Raw genomic sequence first — 10,589 nt, 5'->3', positions numbered from 1 at the left:
CTGGGACCTAAATAAGTTCATGGTCAGGGACAGGGTCATGGGGAACTTGAGAGTTCAAAGAGTCTCATGAGTTCGTGGTACAGGTCTGGCAGGTCTAGTAACCGATTGTCCAAGTCCGTGTCCCTGCCTCTAGGAATTCAGGCATGCCTATCACTTAGGGATAGGGGTCAGAATTCACTGTAAGAGTTTTTAGAAAGTCTCTCATCCACCAAGATGTCAAAGATGTTGCCAGTTAGAACCACTATCCATAATTCAAGAATAATCAGAGAAAAATGAAAAACAGCTTCAGCTGGTGAAATATGGATACTTTGTCAAAATAATACTATCTTTTCCTCACCACCATCTTGATGTGTTAATAGGTGTTAGGACATTTTCATCGAGAACTGTAGAGGTGACATAGGACTCTCTTTGAACTACAGCTGTGTTGTGGGTTGTTAAATTGTAGATGTGTTATAGGTTGCTTAGCTTCAGAAAAAAAATGTGTTCCAGAGAATACTTGTCCTTGCTCATCCTTTATTGTTCCCCCTAGATAAATGGCCTTTGATCGATCCTGATTGTTACCCCTGGATAACTTGATTTGCTTCTGAAAACACACTTTGCTAGTCCCATATCCATGTGACATCTGCCTCGATGTGGCTTTTGCCTTCATAAACTTTGTGCTAGCTGCATTAGGGACTGCAAGTTTTCTTTGAGGGGGGGTATTAATGAGTCTGCTTGCAGTCACTGGCTCATAGTCATTATGAGTAAATGATGCTTCACTTGCAGGCGCTGGTGGCTCACACCTGTAAGCCTAACTAGTCGGGAGGCTGAGATCTGAGGATCGTGGTTCAGGCACGAAAGTCAGTGAAACTCTTATCTTCAATAAACCACCAGAAAATCAGAAGTGGCACTGTGGCTCATGTGGTAGAGTGCTAGCCTTGAGCTAAAGAGCTGAGGGACACCGCCCAGGCCCAGAGTTCAAGCTCTACGACCAACAAAAAAGCGGGGGCGGAGGGCAGGGAATGGCACTGTATTTCTAAAGTGCTGTGTTGCATTGTAACTACCTAAAGAAAATAAAAATATAATAGAAATTAATGATTAATTTTTAACTAATTGTTTAAATCTAAACCATAATAAGGCTGGTTATGAAATCAAACAGACGTGAATTTAAATTTTGATTACACCTCATTCCTTTCAGGAATAAATCAAATTTTAGAGGCCTTCTTTTAGGAAAAATAGTAAATATAAAAATAAAATTAGGAGTGAAGAAAGTGTCAGGTTGATGCTGTGACACAACCTCTGGTCCTGTATTATGTGTCATGATGTGGCTGTGTTGTTACAGATATGTCCTACTTTGTGATCACTGTCAATGGCTAACCATAGGTATGTCACTACTACCCCCCAAAATGTGTCATCACTTGCTACTATTCTCTCCACTGTCACGAGAGGAAAATGATGACAAAAGTTGGACTGATTTCGATTGAACTATCTTACTTGTGCAAAGCTAGGAGAAACATATGACCATAATTCTAGGATGTGTGTGTGTGTGTGTGTGTGTGTGTGTGTGTGTGTGTGTGTGTGTGTGTGTGTGTGTGTGTGTGTGTGTGTGTGTGTGTGTGTGTGTGTGTGTGCTGGTACCAGAGCTTAACTCAGGGGGCCTCATTCTCTCATTTAACTTTTTCATTCATGGCTGGAGCTCCATAACTTGAGCCATATTTACACTTCAACACCCCCCCAAACCTGAGCCACCCCAGAACCTTTTTTCTTTCTGGTTAACTGGCAATAAGAATCTCTTGGATTTGTCTGCCTTGGCTGGTTTTGAATCATGATCCTCAACCTTCTAGGAATGTAGGATTACAGGTGTGAGTCACCAGCCTAGCAACTCTAGGACCTGCTACAGAGCCTTGAGAGATTCCATTATGCAAGTGAAGGAGCTGGAGACCAAGCTACATGATGTCCTGGTAATTCATGTGGATTCATTTTTGACGTTGGTTAGTCACACTATATCTATAAATACCCCTTATATTTCTCACAGGTCATACGCTGGGGAAGTAAAGGAATATATGATCCATGGTCCAAAGTAAATGATCAATGGTGAATAAAGATAAAAAATATTATTAAATTTTGCAAACCAATGGCAAATCCTTTTGTGAATTTGACTATGGGGTAAGTACCATCCAAACTCTCAAAGGCTATTGAAGGTTTTGTGTGTTTGGGCTTTTTTTCACTTACAAGAAGTCAGAGAGGGCTACTTAAGTATTTTTTTTTCTTGCGAGGAGTGCCTTGGAGAATTCTGACAGAGTTTGGAGTCCCTGGGGAGAGAAGCAGTTGCAAATGGGGCGAGGAAGGTCAAGCAGCTTCAGTCCATAAGGAAGGACTTCATCTTCTTACCCTGCTAGCTAGCTGTAACAAGCAAATGGATACTTATATGAACATTTCTATATCTTCATATATTCCTGATGTAAACACAAATAAACTATTTTTTTGCTCATGGTGTGCTGGACCCTCTTGCTTTTGCCATGTTACCTAAACTTCACAGCAAAGCTATACTCAGGCATGTCCTTGTATGGGTCAGACAGAAAGGGAGAGAGAACAGCTTCTTCAGTCATCTCTGGGATGCTTGTGAACCACTGGAAAAGCCTGGAGATACATTGCTCTGTGCAGGTGGCTCTCAGCATCACTGCCAAAGTACCAGAACCAGCTAGCTTGGCATCCCTCCACATTGCCCTGGTCCTAGGGTGAGGCCATCACTCAAAGCCAGTCTCTAGAATTCTATATATCAAGTAAAAGAGGACAGAGCCAAACTTTATTAAAAGGAAGTAAAAGCCAGAAACTGGGATGTGAGTGAGGGGTAAGAGGGTTGGAAAGCGGGGTGCCTCTCGAATTTGAAGAGAAGGCTAAGTAGAAAAAGATAATTTTTGATAATGGTAAAAGAAACTTTTTAAATTTAAATTTAATTTAATTTATTGTAAAGGGGATATACAGAGGGGTTACAGTTACATAAGTAAGGTAATGAGTACATTTCTTGTCGAACATTGCTGCCCACTCCCTCATTTTCTCTCACTTTCCCTCCTCCCCAATTCCTTCTGAAAGCTGTAAAGTTCGTTTCCAACATAGTGTCTTGTGAATATTGCTCTTGCATGGTCCACCCTTTTTCCATTGTTTCACCATTTTGTTATTCCCCTTCCCTTCCCCAAATCAGTTAAAATTTTATACAAGACATAGGGTACCAAAATCAGAAACAGTGACAACAGAGTATAAACCAAAGGGAGGAAATAAATAGAAGAAAAAAGAAATAACTTCACACAGCATATTAAAAACTGCAGCAACATTGGAAGTGGCACTGTGGCTCAAGTGGTAGGGTGCTTGCCTTGAGCTGAAGAGCTGGGGGATAGTGCCTAGACCCAGAGTTCAGGCCCCACAACCAACAAAAAATTAAAATTAAAAATTAAAAACGACAACAACAACAACAAAACCTCTTGTTTGCATATCTTGGAGTTCATTTCTATTAGCAATATTTTATATGGTCATATGTACAGAGCTATTGAGCTATTGTAATCTTCTGTTTGGATTATCCTAGACATATACTAATTATTACAAACGAGGGAACTCATGGAACCTATGTTTCTTTGGGTCTAGTTTACATCACTTAATATGATTTTTTCCAAGTCTTTCCATTTCCTTACGAATGGGATGATATCATTCTTTCTGATGGAAGCATAGCATTCCATTGTGTATATATACCACATTTTCTTGATCTATTCACCTACTGAGGGCATCTGGATTGGTTCCATATCTTAGCTATGATAAATAATAGTGCAGTGAACATAGTTGTGCTGGTAGCTTTAATGTGGTCTTGTGTGTTATCATTTGGGTAAATGCCCAGGAGTAAGATTGCCGGATCATAGGGAAGCTCTAGGTTTAGTCCTTTGAGGAATTGCCATACTGTTTTCCAGAATGTTGAACAAGTTTACATTCCCTCCAACAATGTAGTAACCTTCCTTTTTAGCAGCATCTTACCAGCATCTGTTATTATTTGTGCTCTTGATAATGACCATTATAACTCTGGTGAGGTAATCTCAATGTGGTTTTGATTTGCATCTCTTTTATGACCAGAGATGTTAAACTTTTCTTCATGTGTCTATTGACTATTCTTGTTTCACCTCCAGAGAAGTCTCTTCTTAATTCTTTAGCCCACTTATTAATGGGGTGGTTCTTTCTTTGAGGATTTTTTATTAGAGGGTTTAATTTTTGAATGCTAAGTATATTTTTGATATGAGATCCTTGTTTGTTGTATAGCTAGTAAAGATCTTCTCCCAATCTGTGGGCTTTCTCTTTATCATGCTAGCTATGTCCTTTGACATGCAGAAGCTCCACAGTTTAATGCAATCCCATTTTATCCAGCTTTTCTTGTATTTGTTGTGTTTCTTGATCTTTATTTAGATAGTTTCAACCTGTGCCAAGGAGTCCTAGTGTATCTCCTACCCCTTCCTGTAATATTTTCAGAGGATCTGCTCTTACTTCAAGGTCTGTGATCTATTTCGAGTTGAGTCTGGTGCAGGGTGATATGTAAGTATCTAACTTCACTTTTCTAAACATGTATAGCCAATAGTTTTAAGCCAGCCTGGACAAGAAAGTGCATGACATTTTTATCTTCAATTAGCCATCCATAAGCTGGAAGTGGCTGTGGCTCAGGTGATAGAGTGCTATCTTTGAGCAAATAAAGCTCAGGGACAGCACTGTAAGCCCTGAGTTCAAGCCCCAGCTCCAACACACACACACACAAACGCACAAACACACACACACACAACATGGAGGCACAAATTCATAACCAAGGTAATCTTGCTTACGCATTTTATTTTAATAAAAGTTTCAAAGTGAATATCAACCCTAGTTCTGGCAAAATTGCAGGGATGGTAGGAATGGCTGGCAAGTCAAAATAAGAAAAAAATGCCAATGACCATCCTGAAGTGGAAAAAGGAAAGATAAATAAATGACTTCATTCTCCAGGAAATGGACATGGAAAGGAGAATGAGACAGATGATGAAGTGAGACCACTGAACGCCCTTGTGGAACACACTGCTGCATTGCAACATCTAGTGGACTCAAGGTAGACATGGCACTTGTTCCCATAGTTGCTGTACAAGCAGTAGAATCCCTTTGGCCAAACCCAGGTGTGGAATCTATTGAGGATAGTCCTGTGAACCAACTTGGAGAACTGAACTACACAAAACTATGCTTAGCACTATTTAGACTGACAGAATGCAGAACATGGAAGTGTTCATATGTGTATATGGCTATCTGTAACCTTTGTAGGAAAAATTCTAATATGATTTACAAGAAAATACAGATACAAACATGGGTATACAAATCTGCATGTTGCTAAATAAATTCATGTCTATCAGTAACTGAAATCTTAGTCAAATCCTGAAGTCAAATTAACCTTTAATTAACCTCCTTCTTAATTAATCTCCTCCTCTTCTTCTTCCCCCTCTTCCTCTTCCTCCTTAAGTTAGTGGTGTTTTAGCTTGTTAGGCAGGCATTCTACCACCTGAGCCATGTTTCCAGCCATTTTTGCTTTATTTTTCAGATAAGATCTCACCTCATGGTTATTCCCAGGTGGCCTGAACCATGATTCTCCTATTTATACTTCTAATATAGTTGGGATGGCACACAGTACCAGTCAGCTATTGATTCAGAGGTGATCTTTCCAATTTTCTAACCAAACTGGTCTCTGACTCTGCCTCTTCAATAACTGGGATTATAAACTTAAGCTACTGCAACTGACCTTGTTAAATTTTTGTTGTTGGTGGTCATAAATCTTGAACTCTGGGCCTGGGCACTGTTTCTGAGAATAACACTTGAGTTGAGCCATAATGCCATGTCTGGCTTTTTCTGTGATTAATTGGAAATAAGAATCTCATGGACTTTCTTGACTGGGTTGGCCTTGAACCACAATTCTCAGATCCTCAGTAGCTAGGATTATAGGCATTAGCCACCAGCACATGGCTTCTTGTTGAATTCTCTAAGGGAAAGAATATATTCTATGCCTGTTGATTCTCTTAAAGTGATGCTTGGCATACAGTAATTATTAATTATATATTTGCTGCATGGAGGGCAGATAAATGGTGAATAAAGGATAGTTGACTTCAAGCCATTCATAGGAATGGGTCTATTCTTCATGAGCTATGTTCCACTTGTAATACTTCTAGCACAAATTAGTCACAAATATTATAACACATAAATTGTTAGAAATCTTCCTTTACCCATGAGAAAAAAGGAGGCTTCAAAGAGTGAATAACTGAGAAGATGGCTGAACTAATTTGCAATCTGATCTGTTCTCGAATCCCAGGGATTCTGGCTCTGAACAATGTTGTCAAATTATTACCAGGACATATCTTTAATCAATTACATGCAGAAATATTCTCCTATGTTATTCTGTATGGAAAGCATAAGCGTGTTCATGTTTGTACATGTGTGTAATGATTTAGACTCTCCAGATTTCTTCAGCACTATTTCTATGGGATGCTCAACTCTATATCACATCCATGTTTAACTGCTGTTTTGAACCACTGTCTTTTCCTCTTTTTCATCTAGTATATTAGAATTTTTTTCTTTTTTGCATGTGGATAGTTTGTGGAATTAGCCATGTATAGTATTAAACATGATTCTAGGAATCCTGACCTTGAGAACAGTTTGTACTCCTCCTGCACATGGCCTGTTCTTTGTGTGGTTTCTGTATGAGCAACATTTCTATATTCTTGTAGTACAATTACTTTATATGAGCTATGTGATCTCACTCTTGCCATCTCAGATGCCCTCTGCAACTAGTCTTACACCACTGTGCCTGTCATCTTCATTAAAGGGTTACCCAAGCTTTGAAACAGAGTGTAGGCCTTGGCAGCTCTTTTCCCAGGGCACATCCTTCTCCATAGTGCATTACAGATTTTGATTCCCTCTGCTGCTCCATCATCCATGACCCAGAAACTGGCTTTCATTGACTTTCCTATTTTTAATTTCAGTCTCAGTTTCATTCTTCCATTACTACCATTCTCAGTCTCTGTAATGCCACATTTCAGGTCATGCTCAGCTCACCTTTCACTTTCTTCATTGAACTTCTCAATTTTCCTGAGCATTCATTTTTTCTTTGTTAAGGCTGCATTTTGAAGAATATTCTCAGTGTATAAATGGGGTTTTAGCGCATGCTTTGGAGAAAGCACGTACTTTATTTCTGATTATAGATTATAAGTTATAGCAAAGCATCGTTCATATGCAAACAGCTGTAAGCATGAGGGCTGGAGTGGACAGGGGCCTCTGTTGCCAATGCTCTCAGAGGAGAGGCAGATTAGAAATGAATGTGCATTCGGCAGCAACCAGGTAGTGAACTTGCTATGAAGAAAAAGCAGCAGGGGGAGGAAACAGAAGGAGAGATGAAGGAGCCACACTTTGGTAGAGTGAAGAGCTGCTATGAAGACTGGACACTGAATTGAAGGACTAGACAACACAGAGTCCAAGAAGAAATGGCTTAAGGCAGAAAGATGTGAGAAACACAAAGCCTGAGGTGAAGGCCAAGCCAGGACATTTCAAAGACAAGCAAGAAGGCCACCCCTCTTGCAGACTAGAGTTCAAGGAATCCCAAGGGTAATCCAAGGGTGGAAGGCTGGAAGTGGAGGCTGAGATCTGATCTGAGGATCATGGTTCTCAGCCAGCCTGGGTAGAAAAACTCTGTCTCCAATTAGCCAGCAAAAAGAGGCAAAGATGTGGCTCAAATGGTAGGGTTTTGAGACAAAAATGCTGAGAGAGTACAAGGCCATGAGTTCAAGTCCAAATACTGGCATGCATGTGTAAGCATGCATGCACACATGTATACACACACACACACACACACACACAAACACACACACACACACACACACACACACACACACCCTCATATACAGAGAGAAGAGGAGGAGAGGAAGGAGGAATAAAGGGAGGAAGGAAGGGGGATGTTAGGAAAGAAGAAAGAAAAAGGAAGAGAAAGAAAGAAAGAAAGAAAGAAAGAAAGAAAGAAAGAAAGAAAGAAAGAAAGAAAGAAAGAAAGAAAGAAAGAGAGAGAGAGAGAGAGAGAGAGAGAGAGAGAGAGAAAGAAAGAAAGAAAGAAAGAAAGAAAGAAAGAAAGAAAGAAAGAAAGAAAGAAGAAGGACAGAAGGAAGGAAAGAAAGAAAGAAACAAGGAAGGAAGGAAGGAAGAAAAGAAAGAAAGAGAAGGAAGGAAGGAAGGAAGGAAGGAAGGAAGGAAGGAGAGAGAGAAAAAGAAAGAAAAGAAAGAAACAAACAAAAAGAAAAAAAGAAAGGAAGGAAGGAAGAAAAGAAGGAAGGAAGGAAGGAAGGGGGAAGGAAGGAAGAGGGAAAGAAAGAGAAAGGGAGGGAGAGAGAGGGGAGAAAGAAAGAAGGAAAGAAGAAAGAAAGAGAAAGAGGTGGTTATTGTCTGATCTCAAAAATTCAAGAAGGCAATGGATAGGAAGAACCAAATGAATTACACACTAAACAAAAATTCCAGCTATTGCTACGGTATGTAGTGGGCAAGAAGAAACAGTGGAAATGTAGTATGCAGGTAGGTGACCACTAGAGCAAGACCTCTGTATAACTCAGTAGTGTGTCCGTAATGTGATTACAGGGATATTTTGCTGTAATATGTGAAGGAAAACAAGGAGGTAAAAATGATTCCTGTGCTTAATGCAAAAGGAGAATGGAGATGTCAATAATGATTTTTGGAAGCTTGGGGATGGGTGCACATAACTGCTTTGTATGGTGGGTGGAAAAGAAATTCAGGAGTTCTGAATAGAGCTCGTCAAGGTGGCGTGTACCTGTAATCATAGTTTCATGGGAGGTGGAGATCAAGAGGTTTGGGATGCAAGGCTAGTCCTAACTAAAAGCTAGTGCAATCCTATATCATTCAGTAAGCTGGGCATGATAGTTCCCACTTGTGATCTCAGCTAGGTAGGAAGATTGCAGTCTGGGGTTTCCCTGAGCCAAAAGTTAATGAATAACATTTCGTCCTCCATTAGGCCTATGCCTCATTAATTCACTCTGGATAAATCTATAGATTTAAAAAGTCTTTTAAATGCTAAAAAGCTATCTGAGTTGTGGTATAAAACATAGGGAGCATCATCATTTATTCTTCACAAGACTTCTTCAAATGCTGTAATGGAAATAAAATAGGCCTAAAGTTCAAGAGAGAGAGAGAGAGAGACAGAGACAGAGACAGAAACAGAAACAGACACTGTGAAACAGAGATAAAAAAAGAGAGAAACCCTATCTGAGAAAATAAGCTTAACAGCGAAAAAGGGCTAGAGGTTTGTGCTTGCCTAATAAGCACAAGGCCTTCAGTTCAAATCGTAGTATTGGGGGCTTGGGGGCAGGGGAGGAGAACAGAGAACGCTTAAAGGGGATACAGTAATCAAGATGTCTTGTGTCAGAAAATGACACCTTGAAAGAAAACCTATTTGTATAACTACTTAAAGGCAATATATTTTTAAGCTATATGTTCACTTAAAAGAAAGAAAAAGAGCTCTTATTTGTGTTTGACATGCTAGACTTACAAATATAAAATTCAAATAATAAAAAGATGCTTTATCTCTGTTTTAAATGTATCAATTCAAACAATGATAATTCTATTAACATTGTGCTTTTTTTTCTTTTCTGAATGCAAGGACTTTGTATGAATTATTTTACTTTAAATATACCTTCCCTTCCCTCCACAAAATTTCTGATCTTTATCCTCACACACAAAACCATTTTGTAATTGATTTGCAAAGGGAGTTTTGCTGAAAAGCTTGTGTTTATAGTAAGTATCTATGCATTATTTAAAATATACAAGGCTGAAAAAATCCCAAGCTCATTTATATTTGAAATCTGAAAAGAGAGCCATAAAGGCAGACAGTGTTAGAGTTTGGGCCATGAGCTCCCTCGGTCCACTCAGCCTCTGATATTCAGCGGTAACAAGGCAGAGTACGATGAGGTCGGCTTCCTGAGAACCTCCATGTCCTCTGCGGAGAGGACCATTAACTTTTAGACGCTTGAATACTGGCATGGCTCAGAGTTCAGAACAGACTGGCCTAGAAGTAAAAGAACCTGCCTTGCAGTCCCATCCCTGCCGCTTACTGGGATGTGGTCTTATGTCTCCACACTTTTGAAATAGAGCCGCCATTATGAAGCTATTGCAGGGCTTTTGAGGATTACTTACAATTATATAGAGATACCCTCAAGGACCATGAAACAATATGCATATAAGTTTTATTCTGAATTATAAATATCTGTTAAAAATCCCATAGATAGAAATACTTTATGGATAAAATTGAACTGAAAAAGAGATTTAAGGACAGTGCTGATGTATGCAGCAAAGAAACTTTCTAAATCTTGAAAGTAATTCTTTAATTTGTCACAAGTTCACAGTGGTGCTACAGAGCTTTTTTGTACTGGACACTGACTAAGGCATAGGAATGAATTCCCTTCTTTAAAAAGTGTAACAGGCTTTTTAAAGTGTCCTGGGTCTATACCAGCAGCTACATTGAGAGAAGGCATATGAATTTCCCTTTTTATGTAAGCAATTTTTTATTCCAGTGAAGT

This window comes from Dipodomys merriami, unplaced genomic scaffold, assembly GCF_024711535.1.
Source record: "Dipodomys merriami isolate MVZ:Mamm:240054 unplaced genomic scaffold, mDipMer1.0.p SCAF_220, whole genome shotgun sequence".
In the NCBI taxonomy this organism is placed as follows: Eukaryota; Metazoa; Chordata; class Mammalia; order Rodentia; family Heteromyidae; genus Dipodomys; species Dipodomys merriami.
Note: the sequence above shows the minus strand (reverse complement) of the source record.